Source organism: Sus scrofa, chromosome 3 (assembly GCF_054392235.1).
Source record: "Sus scrofa isolate SSC_HxYL_T2T_F1_AM1 chromosome 3, Sscrofa_HxYL_maternal_Yorkshire_Landrace_v2.0, whole genome shotgun sequence".
Taxonomy (NCBI): domain Eukaryota; kingdom Metazoa; phylum Chordata; class Mammalia; order Artiodactyla; family Suidae; genus Sus; species Sus scrofa.
The window spans coordinates 25,709,557-25,736,519 of record NC_139385.1 but is presented as its reverse complement, the minus strand read 5'-3'; the positions used below and the strand labels follow the sequence as shown (position 1 = coordinate 25,736,519).

The 26,963-nt window shown below is 42.3% G+C and overlaps 1 long non-coding RNA gene across 6 annotated transcripts in view; it reads right to left on the bottom strand.

The window, feature by feature from the left end:
- LOC146404481 (uncharacterized) overlaps window positions 1-26,670 on the bottom strand; it is a 63,257-nt gene extending 36,587 nt beyond the window's left edge. For 5 of the 6 annotated variants that reach the window (XR_014840489.1, XR_014840490.1, XR_014840493.1 and 2 more), the window contains exon 1: window positions 26,561-26,670. This is a non-coding gene — a long non-coding RNA (uncharacterized LOC146404481). Of the gene's footprint in view, window positions 1-17,589; window positions 17,731-26,560 lie in introns of all 6 variants that reach the window. The other variant, XR_014840494.1, reaches the window with a different exon arrangement.
- Between the last annotated feature and the right edge of the window lie 293 nt (window positions 26,671-26,963).

Below are 26,963 nucleotides of genomic sequence, written 5' to 3'. Positions count from 1 at the left end.
AGAGCAATGCTGGACGCTGGACCCCCTGCTCTGGTCCAGGGATAGAACCAGCAATGCCACAGACACACGCCAGATCGCGAACCCGCTCTGCCACAGCAGGAACACCTCATGACCTGTTTGCAGAGCAAGCATATTTGGCCCCCCAAGGAAGGGCTCCATGACGTTCTGGCTGGGATGGCTCCTCAAAGGAGAGTCAAGAAGGCATGGGAGTCAACACCCCAACTCGTGTCCCAGTCACTACCAGGCATGCACCAGAGGCTCCAGGTCCTGTGGTCAGGTGCGGAACTGCATACAAACCCACCCAACTCTCACAGCAGCTGTCTGTGTGTTACAATGGTTCCCATTGGTTGCATGGGGATACTGTGCCTGGGTAACATGACCCTGTCCAGGGTTCATATATCCGGTTGGCAGAATGGCCAGGATGAGATGACAGAAAGCTTGTCTGTTGACTCCACGCTCCAAACCATTTCTGTAAAATTAGGGTGCCCAAGAAGCAGGATTAACCCCCCGCCCCTGCCTTGTAACTTGAGTTTGTCTTCTTTGCTCCAACCCATGTCACCTAGAAGGACTCAGTATGGACAGGTCTTCCAAACGTGTTCCACAGGAATTCCCATTGTGGCTCCGCAGAATGGAATCTGACTCGTAACCATCAGGGCATTGTTTCAATCCTTGGGATCACTCATAAGGCTGAGGATCCAGCATTGCTGTGTCCTGTGATTTGGGTTTTGGACATGTCACAGATCTGGCGTTGCTGTCCCTACAGTGTCTCTCCACAGTTGCAGCTCTGATTCCCTCCACCGCCTGGCACCTTTTAGGTGCCATGGTTTTGGCCCTAAGAGGGTGATAAAAAGTCCAGAATTCTGCACCACACTAGGAACCAGAGCCATGGCAGTGACAACACCAGATCCTGATTCTGCTGAGCCATCAGAGAACTGCTTTGCATCTGTTCACAGCAATGTTTTTGGTCCTATTCCAGATTCACAAAATCAGATAACCTTTGGCCTGTATCCTGATCCTCAGCACCAAAACCACGTGGACAGCTAATCCTTGGAAATGGCCCCTAGCATTGGTGCTCACCCAACCTCATTATTTGCAACTCACATTAGCACTCTTGCCCTCTGATCATCTACCAGGTTTCATTCAAGGAAAATGTCAGAAGGGCAAGGCTGAAGCACCAATGACCTTCTGTAAGTCGATCACCTTATAGTACCATCAAGCGCTCCACATAACCATCCAACAAATGGATTCAACAAGGTTCACACTACTCTACTGTAAAAGCCAACCAAGGAGCCAATGCACTTGATCAATGATTCTAGCCCAACAGCTTTTACTATCTTCCTTGTTTCACTGAGGTATCTGGGGACTAAACCAGAAACGATCAGTAATTCATTCAGTCAGAATAAGTATGTTACTGATCACACATGCCAAACAGTGACCATAATTGAAAGATGAATAAAAACCAGGATTCCTTCCCTCAGGATGCTGACGACTGAATAAAATTCACACACACACACACATTCATACATACAAACACACACACACACACACACACACGCACACACACATGCACCATGCACTTCAAGATAGGACTAAACAACTGAGATAGCTACAAAGATGCTTCTACCAAAGATCAGGATAAAAAAAAGCAGTTGCTTATAAAGGGCACAACAGATTTTTTCTCCTCTATCGGACCTGCTGATCCCAAAGAGCGTGGATTCATTTTTTTCACACTCTCTCTCCCCCAGAACCTCTCACTGACCATTTTCATTTTATGGACCTCAGGCTTTCTTGAATTACTGCTGAAAGGTGACCGAGTGATGCCTCCCAATCACCTTTATGAACCTCTCTTTCTCTGCACACAGCTAAGATGTTGGCCACCCCACTGTTTCTTAAAATGCCATTCCCTACCCTCTCTCCCTCTTTCAGATGACCTGACACAAGCACTGCCCCATCCCAACCTAGACCAAAATGCACCCCACTGGAAAACCTTAGGAAATATAACCCAAATATCATCAAAAACATATGAAAATGCACTGATTCCATACCTACATAAATATAGACAGACACACAGAAACACATAAATAGATGCAATGTTGGAAAATAGCAAGCAAGTGCCAAAAGCCACAGACTTTTCCAAATGTGCCATCTAGGAATGAACTTCCTAAATGATCAACGTCCAATCACATAGCCAGCGAGGAAGTGAGCCAAACAACCAAGCACCAGGCACTAGGCACCAAGCACCAACCTCAGAGGTCCAGACCTTCCCAAATTCGAGCCCATGCTGGGAATGCTTCTCATTGACTCTCTTTGGGGACACCCGCTTCCCAGAGAAATGACAGCCTGACCGGGATATGGGCTCCTGAGGAAAGTGGAGACAACCTACTTCATGAACTGACGTGCAGAGAGACAAGCAGACTATGAACTGGCAATGATGAGACCAGGACACCAGCATCCAGGGAAGAAGAGGATCTGTGGAGGATTTCTGCTCAGGCACATCTGAAAAGGAGGCTTTGGGCACTCATGGGGCCCAGCCTGCCCATCTGCCAGACAGCCCCGTGATCCCAGAGGACCTGAAGGTTGCCTCTGGCCAGGTTCAGTCCAGCCCAGGCTGCTGGGGTGCCCTGGGCCACCCTGCAGTGGGGTCTACTGCCGAGAAGGCATCACCTCATCCGAGGTCAGCAGCGAGGGTGTCTCCTCTGAGCCCGGGGACTCCAGGAAACCATAATGGCCAAAAATATCTTCCCCCATGGGGAAAAGGGAGCAAACCGATAAGGGCACAAGAAAGGCCAAGAGGCTGACTAACCTCCACAAAGGGACCTCACCTGACCTGGGACCAGGCAGGAGGCACCCAGTGGGGCTCCTGAGGATAGGAGGCCAAAATTCAGGCCCACTGGGGACGTGACAGCACTGCCAGCTGCCCAACTGCCACCCTGGGGGATCCGAGAGAGATCCCTGCCAGCCAGAGGAGGGACCCAGGGCTAGAGGAGGCAACAGGAAGGCAGAGGAGACAGAAGGAGAGGAGGGAGTGGGCCCAAGCCCAACAGGGCAACACCTACAGGAGGAGAGGCTTGCCACACAAAGCAACCTAGGGAGGGGCCTGCATACCTTGGTGACCCGCACAGGTTGACAATGCCTTGCTGCCAACTGGGGCCTGGGGAAGATAGGTGAGGGATGGTCAGCATCCTGAACCCCCAGCCAGGGCCCTGCCCAGGGTCCAACGCCAGATGGGAAAGTGTGGCTCGAACCCTCTCTGGCTCACACCTCTAGCTCTGGCTCCTGGGCGGGCAGACAGCAAGTGAGCCCTGTGACCTGCTGCACTTCTGGGTTCACTCAGCAGGAGACATGCGCCTGCAAGCAGCACAGCCAGGAAGCAAAGGGGCGGGTCTAACAGCACAAAAGGAAAGCTCACAGGGGGTGGAACCAGGGCTCAGGACTCCTGCTGCCTTGGGCCTGTCTCCTGAACCTCAGCCCCAAAACCACTTGGATAGCTTATTCCTGGAAATGGTCCCTAGCATTGGTGCTCAACTAACCTCAACATCTGCAACACATATTCGGACTCTTGCCCTCTGATCATCTACCAGGTTTCATTTAAGGAAAGCCTAGGAAGGGGAAGGCTGAATCACCAACGACAGTGCAGTCAGTCACCTTACAGTACCATCAAGTGCTCCACATATCCATCAAACAAATGGAGTCTACATGGGTCACTCTACTCCATGGTCAAAGCCAACCAAGGAGCCAATGCACTTGATCAATGGTTCTAGCCCTACAGCAAAAGTTGTTTTTCTGTTTCGTTTGTGACCTTGGGGCCTAAATTGGCAACCATCAGTCAGTCGGTCATTCACCATAAGTGTTGTTTTATAGATCGCTTGTGCCAAACACAGTCCACAAGTCAAAGATGAATGAAACCATGTTTCTGTCCCTCAGGAAGCTGACCACTGTCTACCACAAATAACAAAACCAAGAAATAAAATCATACATTCATGATACTGCTCAAGATAGGACTAAACCCTTGAGACAGCTACATAGATACTGCTCCCATCATTCAGAAAAAAAAGGAGTTGCTTACAGAAGGCACAACATATTTTTCACATCTAACAGAACTGCTGATCCAAGGAGCATGGGTTCCTTTTTTTTTCATACTTGCTCTCCCCCAGGATGTCCCACTCACCGTTTTCCTTCCATGGACCTCAGACTCTAATGAATTCTTCCTGGAATGTGACTGATGGATCCCTCTGCTTCCCCTTGATAGGCCTCTCTTTCCTCTGTACACAGCTTAGATATTGGATGCCCCATTGTTTCAAGTGCGATCATCTCTCACCTTTCGTCTTTCCAATGACCTGACACAACCACTAACACCATCCCAACCAAGATTGCAATGCACCCCATTGGAAAACCTTAGGAAAGCTAACACAAATTCCACCAAACATGTATGAAAACCCACTGATTTCATACATACATACCTACATACATACATTCAGACATAAATAAACAAATAGAATCAGTGCTTTAAAATATCCAGCAAGGTCCAAAAGCAACAGACTTTTCACAAAGTACCTTCTACACAAAAACTTATTAAACACTCCAATGTGCAAACACTTAGCAGGCAAAGGAGCAAGCCAGACAACCAACCAACCACCAACCATCAAACTCTGATTTCCACACTCTCCCAATTTAGAACACTGGGAAGAATTTTCAATGATGTTGGGGAAAACAGTGTCCCAAAGAACCCATAGCCTGCCCAGGATATCAGCTCATGAGGAAAGTGGAGACCACCTCCTTCGTTCACTGATATGCAGAGATTCCAGCAGAATATTAACTGACAATGATGAGACTAGCAAACCAGGATCCACAGAAGAAGAGGATCTGTCATGGATTAATACTCATGCTTTGTGTGTTAGGGGGGCCCACCCTACCCAGCCTGCAAACAGCCCGAGAACCCAGGGAACCTGAAGCTCGCCCCCAGCCAGGTTCCGACCAGCCCAGGCTGCCTGGATGACCTGTGCATCCACCTGCCTGTCTGGAGACACACCAGGCCTCCTGTCTCCATCTTTGAGCTGAAAACCCATAGCTCATGTGTTAAGCTGATGTTCCTTTCCCTTGTTTTCACATATCTGTTAGAGGATTTTCATTTATGGTTACCTTGGGTTTCATATATGTTGATCTATATCAATGTCTAGTTGTTTTAAACTGATACTCATTGAAGTTCAAATAAGTTCTAAAAGATCTACTGTTTTATGCCCTCCCCCATATTTTCTGTTTTTGATGTCCTCTTTTCCATCTTCTTATCTGTCCCCTAACTATTTGTCATAGGTGGAGTTGATTTTATAATTCTTTTCAAACATTCATAGTCGCTTATTTAAGTGGTTTCATTCACAGCCTTTTGTATGTTTCCTTCTTTCTTTTTTTTTTTCTTTTTAGGGCTGTGAACACAGCATATGATTTGACACCAGAGCTGGGGGTGGAATCACAGCTGCAGCTTCTGGACCACACTTCAGACACAGAAATGCAACATCTGAGCCACATCTGTGACCCGTGTTGCAGCTTGTCCCTATACCAGATCCTTAACCAGTGAGGCTAGGAATTAACCATGTAGCCTCCTGGATATGAGCTGGGTTCTTAACCTGCTAAGCCACAATGGGAACTTCCATTTTTTGCCTTTAAAGTGGGATTTTCCCCTTGCTATCCATTCTTATCTATCTTTTGTCTTTTTTGGGAGCTACACCTGTGGCCTATGGCAGTTCCCAGGTTGGGGGCCAGTGGAGCTGTAGCTGCCAGCCTGCACCATAGCTCAGGGCAACACAAGGTCCTTAATCCACTGAGTGAGGCCAAGGAACAAGCCCATGTCCTCATGGATATGAGTCGGGTATGTTATCAATGAGCTGCAATGGGAACTCCCATTATTTCTTGTAGTCTTTTCTTTTTCACTGCAAGAAGACCTTTGAATATTTCTTATAATGTCAGTTGAGGACTGATGAGCAGATATAGGGAGGGGTTAACATACTTGAAAAACATGGCAACCACTTATCCAAACCAAACACTACATTCACCAAAACCAAAAAGAAGAGAAAACAATCCTAAAGTAAAAGGAAATCATCCAAGAAAGAAAGAATGAAAAAGATAAGAAAGGAATGAAACAAAGTGAAACACAAACTCAACTGAGACATAATGAGTTTTAAAACACAATAAACACATATTTTTCAATAATCACCTTAAATGTCAATGGACTGAATGCTCCAATCAAAAGACAGTGGCAGACTGGATTAAAAAACAAAAAGCCTACAATATGCTGCCTCCAAGAGACACAACTGAGGGCAAAGACCCATATAAACTGAAACTGAGGGAATGGAAAATGATATTTCATGTGAATGGAAAAGACAAGGAAGCAAGTCTTTGTAACACTCACTTAAGACAAAGTAGGCTTTAAAACAAAGGCCATAAACAAAAGCAAAGTAGGACACTAATGATAAAAGGAAAATGTAAGAGGATATTACAATCATCAATATATATGCCTCTAAAATAAGAGCACTCAAATACATAATTAATACTAACAGACATAAAAAGACAAATTGAGGGGGATACAGTAAGGTTAGAGGAGATTTCAACACCCCACTCACATCAATGCACAGGTCCTTGGGACTGAATATCAGTAAGCCAAACAAGATCTTCAATGACACAATAGAAACATTACGCTTAATGATATTTTCAGGACTTTACACCCAAATGTATACATTACATCCAAAACTATCAGAATATACATTCTTTTCAAGTGCATGTGGAATAGTCTCATAGACTCACCGCATATGGGGGCATATAACTGAAGTCAACAAACTTCAGAGTAAAGAAATTTTTTCAAGCATCGTCTCTGACCACAATGGCATGAAACTAGAAATCAACCACAGGACAATAAAATAAGACTACATGGAGACTAAACAACATGCTACTAAACACACACAATGGGTCAATGAGGAAATCAAAAGGGAATTTTAAACATACCTTGAGACAAATGACAGAGAAAACACAATCAGTCAACATCTATGGGATGCTGCAAAAGCTGTTCTCAGAGGGAAGTTCATAACAATACAGTCCTTCCTCAAAGAAGAAGAAAATCATCTTCTACCTCCTAAAAGCATTAGAAAAAGAAGAACAAACAAAAAAGAAAGTCCTCAAAAGGAAGGAAATCATAAACATCAGAGAGGAAATCAAGACAATAGAGATTCAAAAAACAACAGCAAAAATTAAGAGAACCAACAGGGGTTCTTTGAAAGGGTAAAACAAAAATGACAAAACTCTGGACAGACTCACCAAGAGGAAAGAAACTCATATCAACCCAGTGAGAAATGGAAAAGAAGACATCCCAACAGATACTACAGAAACACAAAAAACCAAAAGCGAATACGATGAACAATTAAAATGCCAACAAATGTGACAACCCAGAAGAAATGGACAACATTTGAGACACATGAATTCTCCCTATCAAGGAGAAATAGATATGTTGAACAGAATTATCATCAAAAATGAAATCAAATATATAAGAATAACATTCACTACAAGAAGCAGTTCAGGACATGATGGCTTCAGGAGCAAATTGTACCAAACATACATGAAGGAATTTAGACACATCCTTCTTAATCTTCTCCCAAAGGTACAAGAACAAGGAACTCTCCCAAGGACATTCGATGAAGCCACCTTCACCCTCATACTAAAATAAGACAATGACATTACCAAAAAAGAAAATTATAGGCCAATATCTTTGATCTGTCTAGATGCAAACATTCTCAACAAAAATTTAGTCTACTGAATCCAACTACATATAAAAAAGATCATACACCATGACCATGTGGGATTCATCCCAAATTCACAAGGATGAGTAAGCATGTACAAAACATTCAATGTCATACACCACATTAAAAAAAAAGGAGAGTTAAAAACCAGAAGAGAAGTTCGACAGCTAAAGGAAAAGCATTTGAAAAAAATCCATCTTCCACTAATGATTAAAAAACTCTAACCAGGAGTTCCCATCGTGGCGCAGTGGTTAACGAATCCGACTAGGAACCATAAGGTTGCGGGTTCGGTCCCTGCCCTTGCTCAGTGGGTTAACGATCTGGCGTTGCCGTGAGCTGTGGTGTAGGTCGCAGACGCGGCTCGGATCCCGCATTGCTGTGGCTCTGGCGTAGGCCGGTGGCTACAGCTCCGATTCAACCCCTAGCCTGGGAATCTCCATATGCCACAGGAGCGGCCCAAGAAATAGCAAAAAGACAAAAACTCTGACCAATTTGAGTAAAGAGGGAATATGTCTTAACATAACAAAGGTATATTATCTTTATATCCAATAAAATCCTCAATGGGGAAAAGCTGAAAGCCTTCCACTAAAATATGGAACCAGACAAGGATGCCCACTCTCACCCCTTTTATTCAACCTAGTATTAGAACTCAGAGCCACGGCAAGCAAACAAACCAAAGTGAAAGGGAATACGAGAGGTAAAACTCTGACTATATGCAGATGACATGATACCACAGAGGAAAAACCCTAATGGCTCCACACAAAAGCTCCTTGAACTGAATGACGGATTCAGCCAAGTTGCAGGACACAAACTATCACTCAGAAATTGGCTGCATTTTGGTATACTAACAATGAAATATTAGAAAAGGAATATAAAAATACAATGTCTCTTCTTTATTTATTTTTGTATTTTTCTTATTCTTGAGCTGCTCCCACAGCATATGGAGGTTCCCAGGATAAGGGTCTAATTAGATTTGTAGCCATTGGACTATGCCAGAGCCACAGCAATGCAGGATCTGAGCCACATCTGTGACACACACCACAGCTCACGGCAATACTGGATCCTTAACACACTGAGCAAGCCCAGGGAATGAACCTGCAACCTCATTGTTCCTAGTCGGATTCATTAACCACTGTGCCACAATGGGAACTCCTACAAAGCCTTTTAAAATCAAGCCCGCCAACAATGAATAACTAGGAATAAACCTGACCAAGGAGGTAAAAGACTTTTATGCTGAGAACTATTAAACATTATTCAAGAAAAATAAAGAGGATACTTACAAATGGAAAGATATTCCATACGCCTTGATTGGAAGAATTCATATTGTTAAAATGGCCACAGTACCCATAGCAATCTGCAGGGTTAATGCAATCCCTTGCCAATTACCCATGACATCTTTCACAGAACTAGAACAAATGATCTGAAAATTCACGTGGAACCATTAAAGACTGAGAATGGTCTACAAACAATTCTAAGGGAAAACAACAACAACAACAACAACACACATCCAGATGCATAACTTTCCCAGACTTTAAACAATACTACAAAGCTACAGTAATCAAGGCAGTGTGGTACTGGTAAAAAAAAAAAAAAAAAAAAAAAGACATGGAGATCAATGGAACACAATAGAGTGCCCAAAAATTAACAAAGACACCTAAGGTCAATTCACTTCCAACAAAGGAGGCAAGAATACAAAATTAGAAAAATACACTCTCTTCAGCAAGTGGTGCTGGGAAAACTGGAGAGCTAGGTGTAAATCAAGGAAAACACAACACACTGCACTGTGCACAAAAGTAAACTCGAAATGGCTCAATGACTTAAAACTAAGACAAAACACTCTAAAACACCTAGAAGAGAACATAGGCAAACATTCTCTGACAAATGTCCATACAAATATTTTCTTAGGCCAGTCTCTTAAGAAATTAATAGAAAGAGAAAGAAATCTAAACCAATGGCACCTAAGCAAACTGAGAAGCATTTGCACAGCAAAGGAAACCAGTACAAAATCAAAAAGACAACCTACAGAATGGGAGAAAATAGTTGCAAAGGCTGCAACTGACAAGGGCTTCATCTACAAAATATACCAACAACGCACAAACTCAACAGCAAAACAGCAAACAACCCAAGTGCTTAAACAGGCAGGAGACCTACATAGACACTTCTCCAGAGAAGACATACAGATGGGCAACGGACACAGGAAAAATTGCTCAACATCACTACTATTAGAGAAATGCAAATAAAAAATGACAATGAGATACCACCTCACACCAGTCAGAATGGCTACCATTTATAAAGAAGTCTACAAACCACAAAGGCTGGAGAGGGTATGGATAAAAGAGAACCTGCCTACACTGTTGGTGGGAATGTAAATTGGTACACCCAGTATGGAAAATGGTATGGACGTACTTCAGAAAACTAAATCTGGAACTACGATAGAATCCAGCAATCCCACTCCAGGCCATATCTGGACCAAGCTTTCATTAAAAAAGATAAATGCATCAATGTGTTCACTGCAGCACTATTCACAGTAGCCAAGACATAGAAACAACCTAAAAGCCCATCTACACATGAAAGGATTAAGAAGTGGTACTTACACACAGTGGAATACTACTCAGTCACAAAAAAGAACAAAATAATGCCATTTGCAGCAAGAGGGATGGAACTAGAGACTCTCATACCAAGTGAAGAAGTCAGAAAGAGAAAGACAAATGTCATATGGTATCACTTATGCCAGGAATCTAACATATGGCACAAATGAACCTACCTACAGAAAAGAAACAAGCTCATAGACATACAGAAGAGACTTGTGGGTGCCAAGGAGGAGGGGGTGGGTGTGGGATGGCATGGGTCTTCGAGGTTAGTAGATGTCAACCATTGACTTTGGAGTGGATAAGCAATGAGATCCTGTTGCATATCACAGGGAACTCTATCCAACCACTTGTAATGGAACAGGAGGGTGGATGATGTGAGAGCAGAAACTGACACAACATTTGTAAATCAACTAAAATACCTTTCAAAAAAGTTATATGCACCCATAAGCTCATGGCAACTTAATTGACAATATCCAATATAAGGAGGTCAACAAAATCTCTACTGATTTGTGAATTCATTTGTGAAAGAGGTTGGGGGGTAGAGAGAGTAGGGACATAAAAAGAACAAGAGACAAGGACAAAGCCAGAAAGAATGACAGAGAAAGAGTAGAGAGAAAGAGCACCGAGAGACAGAAAGAAGGAACACAGGGGAAGGGGAGCTAGTAGAACTCCCACAATTTTCCTGAGCTGATCTATATGTCAGAACCCAGTCACCAGAGTCCATCCACTCTGGAAAGCTGAGGGTTACATGTGGATGGTTGACTTGGAAGCAAGAACGCCCCAGGAACCATTGTGGGGGCAGCATGCCACAGAGGCTGAGAAGAGGCACTTGGACCTGAACCTAAATATATCAGATGGACCTGGAAGGTTGTGTGCTAGAGGGGTGATCCCTGAATTTTACTGAATTTCAACCCTCCCATGGGGGGACTAGGAAATAGGAAGAAATGGGACTTTCTCTAGATCCTAGAGCAGACCCAGGCCTGTCTCTCTTGTATTTTGGGCTATGCCAGCCCTTTAGGTCACCTTTCCTTCACCAAGTGTATGCATGAGCTCCATGGCATTACCAGCCCAGTGGGTTTTAAAGGCTCTGTCAGTTGTTCTCATTCTATGTACCTGATGACTTCCATGGGAAGTAGAGAATAGAATGACCTCCACTGTGCAGAGGGAGGATAGGGAGATCCTGAGAGGAATGTAGCTGGTCCAGGCTCACATGACTGGTAAGCAGGAGAAGCTGGGTCTGAAGCCAATTGTATCTTCAGAGTTGGGGCCCTGGTGGCACCCAGGCCTCCTAGAAATTTGGGGGTGGGCTGTGTGTGTGTCAATGGGCTGGGACTTGGCCTGCAGTCCAGGGTGAGCAGTCAGTATCCCAGATATGTTATAGGGAATCTTTCTGTAAGGAGGAAGCCTGGGTAAGGAGACTCAGGCAGTGACCTCATGTCCCTGGCAAGAAAGGCCAAGAGAACTTGAAACCTGGGTAACCAGGGACTCACACTCTAGACAAGACCCCTTCACAGTTGACTTCATTGGAGAACCTCAAGGGAACATGTGCTATTGTGGCCTTGGGGAAGCCATCCGTAACAGCTGGTTTCAATGGTTGTAGGCACTGGGTCAGGCCTCACTTGAGGTGCCTATGGCCCTTTGCCCAGAGGAAACCAAAGGCCCAAATGGAGCCCAAGGATAGGGAAGTCCAGGCCAGGCCACTACTCTGATCTCAGCTAGGTAGCCCTCTCTGCCCTCCCAGTATGTGTGGAGGTGGGGGCAGGGAGGGTTGAGGAGGAGTGGGTCTGCCTCTAGGCTGATGACAGGTCAGAAGCCTGGTGGGCCAGTCATGTCCAAAGCCCAGGTCAAAGCTGGCTGCTTGAGGACATGGAGAGCTAGAGCAGCACCCTTCAGGCCAAGCTTTATCCCAAGACCTCTAGGAATACCTCTTTCTACCTGGGTGGATATCTGAACAGACACACATATGGACCTGATTTGGAGGAAGGTCCTGTGGGCAAAAGCAGCAGTGAGGATGGTCAGGTGGGACTCTGATACCTCTGGGGTGGACTGACTGCTGGTCTTGTGGGTGCAGCTCCCCATACCAGAGCTTGGCGATGGTCTGGTTGATGGGGACACCCAATCTCTCTCTGTGAGTGAGGGGCTGGTGAGCCACACCACCACTGAGGGCCAGTTCACACCTGTGTCTGCATCTGCTCCTGCAGGAAACCAAGAGGCAAGAGAGTATCCACAACTCTCTCTCTTCCTGCAGGGGGAACATGCACCTGCTCCTGCAGGAGATCCACAGCAAGGTCAGGATCCACAGCAACAAGAAGAAACTGCACCTGATGCTGCAAGAGACCCAGAGCCTGGTCAGGATTCCCAGCTCCTGCAGGGAGAACCAGCACCTGTTCCTGCATTAGACCCTCAGCCCAGTGAGGACTGACCACCCCTCAAGAGAGAACATGCCCCTGGGCCTGCACGAGAACAAGATCCAGGTCCAGAACTAATACCCCTGGTGGGTGAACCTGGAACTACTATTCCTCCTATTCCTGCACTGGTAGGAGCCTCATCAGCAGTCACTGAGCCCATGGGCCCAATGGCTCTGCAACCATTCTCACTGTCCGCTCTAGTTCCACACCACTGACCCTCTCACCAACCCGATCTTTACTTCATTCTACATGGCATATTTTCTGTGTTTTTATTTATTTCATTCTCTTTCTTTCTTTTTGCTGTCATGTTATTCAGCTTCTATATATTTAAGTTCAAAACAAAACATTAGAAATAACAGTAATAATAATAAAATTTAAGTTTAAAATAACATTGAAGCATTTTCCATTTTAAATGGTGTCATTCAGATGCATTCCCAATGTGTGTCACCATCACCACTGTCTAGCTTGAGACTATTTCATTCCCCAAAATAAAACCAAAGCGGAGACCCCATTCCCCCATCCCCCAGCCCCTGACAACTTCGAATCTTTCTTTCTCAGCATCTTTCCCTATTCTGGCTGTTTCCTGGAATGAATCCATACAAACTCTGTCTTTCTCTCTCTGCCCACATATTTTAAGAGGGCAGAGAAGGCCTGAACATGCCTGTGCTCCAAAATCCTCTCAAAACAAATGTTCTAACAAGAACCTGAGCAAACACATGCAATTCCAACAAGAGGCCATGCACATGGCTAGTCTCTGTTAGAGATGCCTGACCACTCAGAGGAGGACACACACAAATGTAAACATTATGGAGACAGCATTGGTTATCATCAATCTGGCAGGTTGTTAGTTGGGTGACCACCAGCCCAGGTGACAATGTGAGGATGCAGAGCACCCCAGGAGATCTCCGAGGGAATCATGAACAGTCCACTCTGGGAGAAAAGTGTGCAAGACCCAGCAAAGTCCCAGGGGTGTACCCCTTTCCTAGAATTGGGTTTCCTTAGAGTTGATCCCACTAAAATTTGTGCTCAAATCTTTAAACATGTCTTTTCATGTGAATCCATTACAGCATGAGTTCACACAGTAGGGGACTGGAAAGATCACAGACTTTTATGGGAGGGGATGGGATCCATGAATTCTGCTCCAATGGACAAATGAAGACTGTGCAGCTCACAAAGGGGGTGCTGAATCTCAACCAGTTAACAGGCAATACACATTTTTTAAAAAAATTTATATGCACCCATATGCTCATGGCAGTAAATTGACAATATCCAATACATGGACATTATATGCCAAAAAAGCAGCCCTAAAGAGACAAAAACAAAACAAAATAAAATAAATAAAATAAAATAAATAAAATAAAATAAAGTGGGAAAAGGATGCTCTCTTCAGCAAGTGGTGCTGGGAAAATTGGAGCGCTGCATGTAAATCAATGAAACCAGAACACAACCTCACACCATATACAAAAATAAACTCAAAATGGCTTAATGACTTAAACCTAAGACAAGACACGATAAAATGCCTTGTAGAGAACACAGTCAAAACATTCTCTGACATCAACCATACAAATGTCTTCTTAGGTCATTCTCCCAAGGCAACAGACATAAAAACATAAATAAACCAATGGGACCTAATCAAACAGAAAAGCTTTTGCACAGCAAAGGAAACCAGAAAAAAAAAAGACAACCAAGAGAATGCGTGGAAGTAGGTGCAAATGGGGCAACTGACAAGGGAGTAATCTGCAAAATATACAAACATTTCATTACAACTCAACAGCAAAACAACCACTCAACTGAAAAACCATTAGAAGACCTCCACAGACATTTCTTCAAAGAAGACATACGTATGGCCAACAGGCACATGAAGAGTTGCTCAACATCACTAATGATTAGAGACATGCAAATCAAAACTACCATGAGGTACCACCTCACACTAGTCAGAATGGATAATACTTACAAGTCTACAAATCACAAATGCTGGAGAGGGTGTGGAGAAAAGGGAACCCTCCTACACTTTTAGTGGGAATATACACTGTTACAATCAATATGGAAAACGGAGTGGATGTACCTCAGAAAAATAAACATGGAACTACCATAGTATCAAGCAATCACACTCCTGGGCCTATCTCAGGACAAAACTTTCATTGAAAAAGATACATGCACCCCTATATTCATTGCAGCATTATTCACAACAGCCAAGACATGGAAATAACCTAAGTGTCCATAGATAAATGAATGGATGAACAAGATGTGGTAAATATACATGATGGACTACCATTCAGCTATAAAAAAGAACAAAATAATGCCATCTGCAGCAAAATGGATGCTCTCATACTAAGTGAAGGTAGTCCAAAAGAGAAAGACAAATTCCATATGATGTCACTTATATCTGGAATCTAATATATGGCACAAATGAGCCCATCTACATAAAAAAACAAACTCATGGACAGGGAGGACAAACATGTGGTTGCCAAAGAGTGGGGAGGGCATTGGATGGACTGGGAGTTTGGGGTTAGTAGATGCACTTGGAGTGGACAAGCAATGAGTCCTGCTGTATAGCACATAGAACTATATCCAATCAATTGTGATGGAATATGATGGAGGATAATGTGAGCAAAAGAATGCATATATGTGTATTACTAGGTCACTGTGCTGTATAGCAGAAATTAACAGAACATGAGAAGTCAACTATAACTTAAATAATTTCTTTAAAAAATAGATAACAAGGACATACTGTATAGCACAGGAAAATCTACTCTATACTGTGCGATAACCTACATGGGAATAGAATCTGAAAAAAATGGATATAAGAACATGTATAACTGATCTAAATTACTGGCCATCTGAAACTAACAACTCTGTAAGTTAACTATATTCAAATAAAAATTTAAAAAAAGACAGACTGGCTGAATAAATGGAAAACAAGACCCTTATCTATGCTGTCTATGAGAAACTCACTTTGGGCAAGAGGATGGAAAGAGCATTCCATGTATATGAAAACGAGAAGAAAGCTGGGATAGCAATACTTGTATCAGATAAAATATACTTTAAAACAATGACTCTAAGAGACAAAGAATGCCAACACATGGTGATAGATCCATCCAAAATGAAGATATAGGAGTTCCCGTCGTGGCGCAGTGGTTAACGAATCTGACTAGGAACCATGAGGTTGCAGGTTCGGTCCCTGCCCTTGCTCAGTGGGTTAACGATCCGGCGTTGCCGTGAGCTGTGGTGTAGGTTGCAGACGTGGCTCGGATCCCACGTTGTTGTGGCTCTGGCGTAGACTGGCAGCTACAGCTCCAATTCGACCCCTAGCCTGGGAACCTCCATATGCTGCACGAACGGCCCAAGAAATAGCAAAAAGACAAAAAAAAAAAAAAAAAAAAAAACAAGATATAGCTGTAAATACATAGGCAACCAACATAGGCCCACCTCAAAACACAAGGCAAAAACAATCAAACACAAATGGAAACCATGATAGTAGCGCAATAAAAGTAGGGGGCTTTAGGACCCTACTTACATCAATGGACAGATTACTCAGACCAAATGAATAAGGAAACCCTGGCCTTTAAGGACACATTAGACCTCCCCCCAAAATTAATACATATAAAATTTTCATTCAAAAGCAGGAGGACACATGATTTGATGTTGCATGCAAGAGAACCAGGAAAGCCAATGGTCAATGCAGTCCAAGTCTGAAGGCTGAGAACCAATTAAGCCAATGCTGTAAATCTGAGCCCAAAGACTTGAGAATCCGAGACTCTGTGGGCCAGTGGTGGAAGTCCCGATCTGGTCTGAAGGCCTAAAAACCAGGAGCACCAATATCCAAGACAAGAGCTGGAGGTCCCAGGTCATGACCATAAGAAAATGTCTTCTTCACCTTTGTCTTCTATTTAGACTCTCATCAGGTTGGATGATGCCCACAAGCATTGCAGAGGGCAATGTTCTTTATTTCACCTACTGATTCAAATGCTAATCTCTACCAGAAATACCCTCACAGACATACCAGAATTCTTTTACCAACTATTAGGGCATACCCTAGCCAGTACAGTTGACATATATAATTAAGCATAATAGAAGTCCCATTTGGTTTTGCTTATTTTGACTCAATAAGTATACCCTCCAAATTCCATAACCTAAGACACAGATTTGGGCAAAACAGCTTGCCACCTTAATCTTTCCAAAACATAGCCTGTAGCTATAACACACAATTCAGCATTTCAAAATGTCCTCTAAGTTCTAGGGCTGTGGCTATTTATCTGTTCTTGCAATAAAAATATGAGAATTTGTTGGGCATTAGAGACTCTTCCCCAGGAAATATGCATGATTCATATACACATACAAAGGAATGAAACTAGACTACTCTCTTACTCCGTATCTAAAACATTAACTCAAAATGGATTAAAGACATGAATGCAGAACCTGAAAACATAAAATTGCTCAAAGATAGCACAGATGAGCTCCTTGACACAGGTCTTGTCAATGATGTTTTGGGTCTGCCTCCAAAAGCAAAGGCAAAAAAAGCTAAGATAAGCAAGGAGAGCTACATCAAACTAAAAAGCTTCTGCAGAGCAAAGGAACTCACCAACAATTAAAAAGCAACCTACTGAATGGGAAAAGAATGGTTGCAAATCCTACGTCTGATAAGGAATTCATCTCCAAAATATATAAATAACTCATCTGGCCCACACCAAAAAACTAAGAAATACAATTACAAATGAGACAGTGTAGTTATCTAACGCCTTCTCTTGAATGTGGGCTAGCATTACTAATTTCCCTTGAACAAACATAATGTGACACTATGAGACTTACCAGGCCAGGTCAGAAAAGTCTATACAAATTCTGCCAGGCTCTCTCCCTTGGGGCATTCATTCTGAGATTCTTTAGCTCTCATGTAAGATGTTCAGTTGCCTGCAAGCCACCATGGTCAACTGAAAATTGCATAGAGACCATCTGGAAAGACAGACAGACAGACACACACACAGATATACAAAAATACAGAGAGATAGAGCAATACCCACCCATGCAGCCCCACTATATCTGGAGTGGATAGACAAGGGAGGGTGTCAGATTCCTGCCAGAAGAAGTCTGAAGTGAGCAAGTGTTTAACATTAATACATTAAGGCTAGTACACAGGGCTGAAGGACAACAGGTTACATTTTTTTAAATTCTAAACTAAAGAGAACATTTACTACCACAAGTTACCTACAAAACAGACATCTTTTACATAAGGATTTTGATAGAAAAATGTTTGAATACACTGTGACATTTGCAAGAATTGCTGTGTCTTCAACTAATACTTCAAAGAAACTATATTTCTCCTAATCAAAATATCTATTATTTATCACAACCCATCTTTGGAAAAAGTGCATGTTTTTGGACCAATTCAAAGTCATTACCCATATCCATACCTGCTGATCAATTGCATGTGTGTGTCAAACACAATTACACACCATCCTAATTACAGACTGGGAGTGATGAAATAGGGCTCAGAGAACATGGATCGACCCCTCATTTTTCATAAGAGGAAACTAAGGCCAGAGAGAGTGAGATATATCTGCACAGCACCACAGCCCCACAGATGTTCTTTCAATAATTCATACATAAAAAGTCAAACCTTTCACTAGTGTAAGATTATGAAAATGAGCTTTGAAAGTCCATAGTGTTTATATATTTCATCTTTCTGAAATGAGTACGGTACATTTTGAGCTAAGATTATTGCTCTATTTCTTTCTCGATAAGTACTCAACTATTTTATCCATTTAAGGAAGAATATATCCTTTCCTTATTGACAAAGAAAAATCTGTTTCTAACTATAATGATCATTCTGCTCTCTTCCACATTGATGCCTCTCCTATATTTTAATTTTCTGGTTATTTACAATCCACTTCATTTTTTAAAAATCCCAGTAATCTACTGGAAAGGGCTAAATATGACCATAAGACTTTGAGGGGACTCAGATACATTTTTGCCCTCAGGCTCAACAAACTACAGAATCACACAATGAATTCATCAACCAACATGATATCTGCAAAGAGTACTTATGATTTAAAAGTCAATTAAATCAGGAGTTCCCATCTTGGCTCAGTGGTTAACAAATCTGACTAGGAACCATGAGGTTGTGAGTTCGATCCCTGGCCTTGCTCAGTGGATTAAGGATCTGGCATTGCCATAAGCTGTGGTGCAGGTCACAGACACAGCTTGGATCCTGCATTGCTGTGGCTCTGGTGTAGGCTCGGGGCTACAGCTCCAATTTGACTCCTAGCCTGGGAACCTCCATATGCTGTGGAAGTGGCCCGAGAAATGGCAAAAAGTTAAAAAAAGTCAATTAAATCAATGAGTCAAACAAAGCTGACTTAGCTGTCAAAATATTAACAGATCAATATTTTATCAACAGAAATACAGTACACATTCCAAAAGCAATGAGATCCTGCTGTGTAGCACTGGGAACTATATCTAGTCACTTAGGATGGAGTATGATAATGTGAGAAAACAGAATGTGTACATGTAGGCATAACTGGGGCACCATGCCATACAGGAGGAAAAAAAACGTATTGGGGAAGTAACTATTTAAAAAATAAAATAACAACAAAAAAAGAAATACAGTACACAGAATAGAGAAGATGGTTGGTCGTCCAACTTAAAGCAAATTTAAATTTAAAATCCATAGTGAGGAGATGAGATGAAGATGGTGGAATAGAAGGACTGGAGCTCAACTTCTCTCCTAAAAACAACAAAATGCACAACTAAAGGCTGAACAATCTCCACCGAAATGGACTGGAAACCTTAAAAATGATATCCTACTGTAGAAGAAAAAGAGGAGGCCACATCAAGAGGTAGGAGGAGTGATTTCATGACATAAACAACCTCATACCTCCTGGGTGGGAAGCCCCACAGACTGGAAACTAACTGGGTCACAGAGATTCACCTCCAGGAGTTAGAGTTCTGAGCCCCACAACAAACCCTCAGAAGCTGGGATCTGTCACTGGGAGAAAGAGCCCCTGGAGCATCTGGCATTGAAGGCCAGTGGGGCTTGTGTGCAGGAGCTCCACAGGACTGGGGGAAATGGAGACCCCATTCTTAAAAGGCACAGAAAGACTTTCACATGCACTGGGTCCCAGGGCAAAGCAAAGTCTCCATAGGAATCTGGGACAAACCTGACTGCAATTCTTGGAGGATATCCCAGGAAAACAGGGGTGAATGCGGCTGGTTGTGAGGGAAGGACATTGAAGGCAACGTTCTCAGGAATATTCAGCAGCTGCCTTTCTCTGGGGGTGGCCATTTTGGGTAAATCTGGCCCCACCCATCAGTCAGCTCTGAGAAGCCCCAGGGCAAACAACAATCCAGGTGGGATCACAGCCCCACCCCTCAGTAAGTAGGCTACCTAAAGACCCCTCAGGCACACAGATGCCTCTAATCCCATCCAGAGACTAAGTCCCATCCACCAGAGGGATTACAATCAGCTCCACCTACCAGTGGGCAGGCATCAGCCCCTCCCATCAGGAAGCCAATAGCAAGCTCCCATACTGACTTCAGCCACAAGGGGGGCAGACACCAGAAGCAAGAGCAGCTGCAACTCTATTATCTGTAAAAAATCACCACACCAAAAACCTATAAAAATGAAAAGACGGAGAACTGTAACTCAGATGAGGGAGAAAGGGAAAAACCCAGAAAATCAGCTAAGTGATGAGGAGACTCTCAGCCTCCAGGAAAAAGACTTTAGATTGTTGATGCTGAAGATGATGCAAGACATTGGAAATAAACTGGAGGCAAAGATGGATAACTTACAGGACACACTGAGATACAAGACATAAAACTTAAACCAGAAGAGATGCAAAATACAGTAACTGAAATAAAAAATTCACTATGGAAGCAGCTAACAGCAAAATACAGGAAGCAGAGGAATGAATAAGTGAGGTGGAGGACAGATTAGTGGGAATTATGGATGCAGAACAGAAAAGAGAAAAAAAGACTGAAAACAAATGAAGAGAGTCTCAGAGAACTCTGGGACAGTGTTAAACGCACCAACATCCATACTACAGGGGTGCCAGAAGGAGAAGAGGGACAGAAGGGGACAGAAAAAATATTCCAAGAGATAATAGCCAAAAACATTCCTAACATGGGAAAGGAACCACTCACTCATATCCAGGAAGCTCGAGTAACATATAAAATAATCCCAAGGAGGAATACACCAAGACACATATTAATCAAACTGACCAAAATTAATGACAAAGAGAAAATCTTGAAAGCACCTAGGAAAAAGAAACAAATAACATACAAGGGAACCCTGATAAGGTTATCGGCAGATTTTTCAGCAGAGACTCTGCAGGCCAGAAGGGAGTGGTGTGATATACTTAATGTGATGAGTAGAAAAAAACTCCAACCAAGATTACTTTACCCAGCAAGGCTCTCCTTCAGATTTGAAGGAGAAATCAAAACCTTCACGGACAAGCAAAAGCTGAGAAAATTCAGCAACACTAAACTAGCCTTACAACAAATACTAAAGGAACGTCTCTAGGCAGAAAAGACAGCAACAGGAAACAAAAATTCCTCAAATGAAAAGGCTCACCCGTAAACGTATATATAAAGTAAAAATACAAAATCATCCATGCACAATTATACCACCAAAATCAGAAATCATGAGAAAAGGTGGGTGTACAAATGCAGGACACTGGAGATGAACTTGCAATTAAGACACCAACAACTGAAAACAATCTCATATACATATAGACTCATATCAAAACATCAGAAAAACTGCAGAAATCTACAATGGATACACAAAGAAAAATCAACTCAAATACAACACTAAGGATAGTCATCAAACCAGAAGATGAGAGAACAAGAGATGAAGGAAAGAAAAAAGAGCAATGAAAACAAATCCAAAGAAATTAGTAAAATGGCAATAAGAACATACATATCAATAATTACTTTAAATGTTAATGGACTAAATGCCCCAACCAAAAGTCATAGACTGGCTGAATGGACACAAAAATATGACCCATATATATGCTGTCTTCAAGAGACCCACCTCACATCTAGGGACACATACAAATTGAAAGGGAGAGGATGGAAGAAAATATTCCACGCAAACAGGAATCAAAAGAAAGCCGGTGTAGCAATACTCATATCAGACAAAATAGACTTTAAAATGGAGAATATTTTAAGGGACAAAGAAGGTCATTACATAATGATCAAAGGATCAATCCAAGTAGAAGATATAACAATTTTAAATATCTACGTACCCAACACAGATTCAGCACAATATATAAGGCAACTGCTAACAACCGTAAAAGGACAAATGGACAATAACACAATCATAGTAGGGGATGTTAACACCCTACTTATAGCAATGGACAGATCAACCAGACAGAAAATCAATAAGGAAACACAGGCCCTGAATGATGCATGAAGCCATAGGGACTTAATAGGTATTTATAGGACATCCATCCAAAAGCAACAGAATACACATTCCTCTCAAGTGCACATGGAACATTCTCTAAGACTGAGCACATCCTGGGCTACAAATCCAACCTCGGTAACTTTAAGAAAACTGAAATCATATCAAGCATCTTTTCTGACCATGACACTATATGACTGGAAATCAACAACAAGAAAAAATCTGCAAAAAACACAAACACCTGGAGACTAAACAACATGCTACTAAACAACCAATGGATCACTGAAGAAATCAAAGAGGAAATTAAAAAACACCCAGAAGCAAATGACAATGTAGATACAACACTGCCAAACCTATGGGATGCAGCAAAAGCTGTTCTAAGAGGAAAGTTTATAGCAATATAAGCCCACCTCAGGAAACAAGAAAAAGCTCAGGAGAAACAAGCTAACTTTACATCTAAAACAGCTCAAGAGAGAACAGACAAGACCTAAAGTTAGTTAAAGAAATCATAATGATCAGGGCAGAAATCAATGAAATAGAAACAAAGAAAACCATAGAAAAGATCAATGAAATGAAAAGCTGGTTCTTGGAAATGTTCAACAAAATTGATAAACCCTTAGCGAGACTTACCAAGCAAAAAACAGAGAGGGCTCAAACCAATAAAATTAGAAACAAAAAGGGAGAAGTAACAATGGACATCATAGAAATACAAAGGATCATAAGGGACCAGTATATGCAACTATAAGCCAATAAAACAGAAAACCTAGAAGAAATGGGCAAATTCGTAGAAAAGTACAATCTTCAAAGACTAAACCAAGATGAAATAGAAAAGATGAATGCACCAATCACAAGCACTGAAATCGAAACTGTTATTAACAAACTTCCAACAAACAAAGTCCAGGACCAGATGGCTTCAGAGGTGAAATCTATCAAACATTTAGAGAAGAGCTAACACCTCTCCTTCTGAAACTATTTTTAAATTTGCAGAGGAAGGGACACTCCCAAACTCATTCTATGAGGACACCATCACCCTGATACCAAAACCAGACAAAGATACAACAAAAAAAGAAAACTACAGGCCAACTTCACTGATGAACATCGATGCAAAAATCCTCACTAAAATACTAGCAAATCGAATCCAACAATACACTAAAAGGATTGTACATCATGATCAAGTGGGATTTATCCCAGGCATCCAATGGTTCTTCAATATACACAAATCCATCAGTGTTATATACCACATTAACAAACTGAAGAATAAAAACCATATGATCCTCTCAATAGACATGGAGAAAGCCTTTGAAAAAATCCACCACCCACTTCTGATAAAAATTCTTCAGAAAGTGGGCATAGGGGAACCCACCTTATCATAATAAAGGTCATATATGAAAAAAATCACAGCGAACATCATTCTCAATGGTGAAAAGCTGAACGAATTCCTGCTGAGATCAGGAACAAGACAAGGGTGTCCGCTCTCACCACAACTCTTCAACATACTTCTGGAAGTCCTAGCCATGGCACTCAAAGAAGTAAAAGAAATACAAGGAATCCGAATTGGAAAGGAAGAAGTAAATCTATACCTATTTGCAGATGACATGATACTATACCTAGAGAATCCTTAAGACTCTACCAGAAAACTCTTAGAGCTCATCCATGAATTTGGCAAAGTCGCAGGATACAAAATTAATACCCAGAAATAAATGGCATTTCTATACACTAAGAATGAAAGAGCAGAAAGAGAAATTAGGGAAGCAATCCCATTTTCCATCAATTCCAACAGAATAAAATACCTAGGAATAAACCTACCTAAAGAAACAAAAGACCTGTTCTCTGAAAATTATGAGACTCAGATGAAAGAAATCAAAGATGACACAAAGAGATGGAAAGATATACCATGCTTGGGGAAGGGAAGAGTTAATATTATCAAAATGACTATACTACCTAAGGCAATCTACACATTCAATGCAATCCCTATCAAATTACCAAGGACACTTTTCACAGAACTCAAACAAAATATTTTTTTTTTGGTCTTTTTTTTTGTCTTTTGTCTTTTTGTTGTTGTTGTTGTTGTTGTTGCTATTTCTTGGGCCGCTCCCGCGGCTTATGGAGGTTCCCAGGCTAGGGGTTGAATCGGAGCTGTAGCCACCGGCCTACGCCAGAGCCACACCAACTCTGGATCCGAGCCGCATCTGCGACCTACACCACAGCTCACAGCAACGCCGGATCATTAACCCACTGAGCAAGGGCAGGGACCGAACCCGCAACCTCATGGTTCCTAGTCGGATTCGTTAACCTCTGCGCCACGATGGGAACTCCCTCAAACAAAATATTTTAAAGTTTGTTTAGAAGCAAAAAAGACCCAGACTAGCCAAAGACATCCTGAAAAAGAAAAATGGAGCTGGACGAATCAGGCTCCTGGACTTCAGATTATACTACAAAGCAACAATCATCAAAACCATATGGTACTGACACAAAGATGGAAATATACATCAGTGGAACAGGATAGAAAGCCTGGAATTCAACCCACGCACCTACAGCCAACTCATCTATGACAAAGGAGGCAAGAATATACAATGGAGAAAGGACAGCTTGTTCCATAAGTGATGCTGGGAAAACTGGACAGCCACATGGAGGAGAATGAAATTAGAACACTCCCTAACACCATACACAAAAATAAACTCCAAATGGGTTAAAGACCTAGATATAGGACCAGACACTATAAATCTCTTAGAGGAAAACATAGGCCAAACACACCTTGACATAAATGACAGCAACATCTTCCCAGATACACCTCTTAGAGTATTGACAAGAAAAACAAAAATAAACAAATGGGACCTAATCAAACTTCAAAGTTTCTGCACAGCAATGGAAAGCCTAAAGAAAATGAAAAGATAACCCACAGAATGGGAGAAAATCTTTTCAAGTGAATCCACTGACAAGGGATTCACCTCCAAAAGTTATAAACACCTTCCAAAGTTCCATTCCAAAAAAACAAACAACCCCATCCAAAAATGGGCAGAAGATCTAAACTGACAGTTCTCCAAAGAAGACATATGGATGGCCAAAAAACACATGAAAAGATGTTCAACATCACTCATGCTTAGACAAATGAAAATCAAAACCACGATGAGGTACCACCTGACACCAGCCATAATGGCCACCATCCAAAAGTCTACACACAATAAGTGCTGGAGAGGCTGTGGAGAAAAAGGAACCCTATGACACTGGTGGTGGGACTGTACACTGGTGCAACAACTGTGGAAAGAAGGATGGAGAGGCCTCAGAAAACTATACATAAAACTACCATTTGATCCAACCATCACACTCCTGGGCATCTATCTAGAGAAAACCTAACTCGCAAAGACACATGTACTCCCATGTTCATTGCAGCACTCTTTACAATAGCCAAACATGGAAACAACCTAAATGTCCATCGACAGAGGAGTGGATCCAGATGATGTGGTCCATATACACAATGGAATATTTCTCAGCCATTAAAAAGAATGAAATACCCGCATTTTTAGCAACATGGATGGACCTAGAAATTTATCATGCTGAGTAAAGTCAGCCATACAATGAGACACCAACATCAAATGCTTTTACTGACATTGGAATCTGAAAAAAGGACAGACAGAATTTCTTTGCAGAACATATGCTGACTCACAGACATTGAAAACCTTATGGTCTCTGGAGGAGACAGTGTGGGGGGTGGGGGGAGGTGCTTGGGCTGTGGGGTGGAAAACCTGTGAAATTAGATTGCTATGAACACTATACCAAAAAAAAAAAAAATCCACCTTGGTTTTAGGTCAAGACTGGTGGAAAGGGGAACTTTTTCACTAAGATTTCACATGCAATAATGTTACAATCTCCCCCAATTTCTTTCTAATTACTGTAGTTATCCATATGGAAGAGGGGGGGAAATGTTCAAAATGATTTTTTATATATTAATTTTTTTTAATTAAAAAAATAAGTAACAGCTTCTGGAATATAAAAAAGGTCTAAGATATCTATTGAACTATACACAATATAAACAGAACCAGTAACTTCCAGATATAGACACACCTATGGATAAAAATATAGATATAGGTAAGGGATTTTTAAAATGGAAGTCAACTCACAATTTTGAAGTCTGACAAATCCCATAATCAGCCACCTGGAAACTGAAAAATTAGAAGTGGCTGCAAGCTGTGTGTGAGCCCAGCAGCCACTTGGCCCCTGGCCTAGCCTGGTCACAAACATCCTTCCCGCCACAGGTTTCCGCCACCACCCTCGGCTCCAAGTACCACACCGAGGGACGGGCACCGAGGCTGCCACCACACGGCGCCTGCCCGAGCACCCCAAGCAGTACATGGTCTTCTGCGAGGGGCTCCCTGACACCATGCTTACCTTCTTTGAGCTTCCCATACCGGATTCTCCTGCCCAACATCGCTCAGCTCCCAGGGACACCTTCAACTCTGGGAGAGAGCAGCTGCCTGGCCGTTAATGGTCCACAAGATGGCGGACTCCTAGGAGCCCCTGCAGCACCACGGAGGAGCTGAAGACCCGGATTTGGCTGTCTTGCGAGAGTGCCTGTCCTCCTTGGGCTGCTGTCTTGGGGTCCTCCACATCACATCGTGAGAACTGTTATGGAGACTCTTCCTGCCCTGGGGAAAAATGAAGAAAAAATACCTTTTTCGGGGAATAGAGGACTTCAGGTAAGGTTCATGACCGTGGGTTTTTTTGTTTGTTTGTTTGTTTTTCAATAATTATTCTAATTCAATTCGTTTTTTTTTTTTTTTCTGCTGTGCAG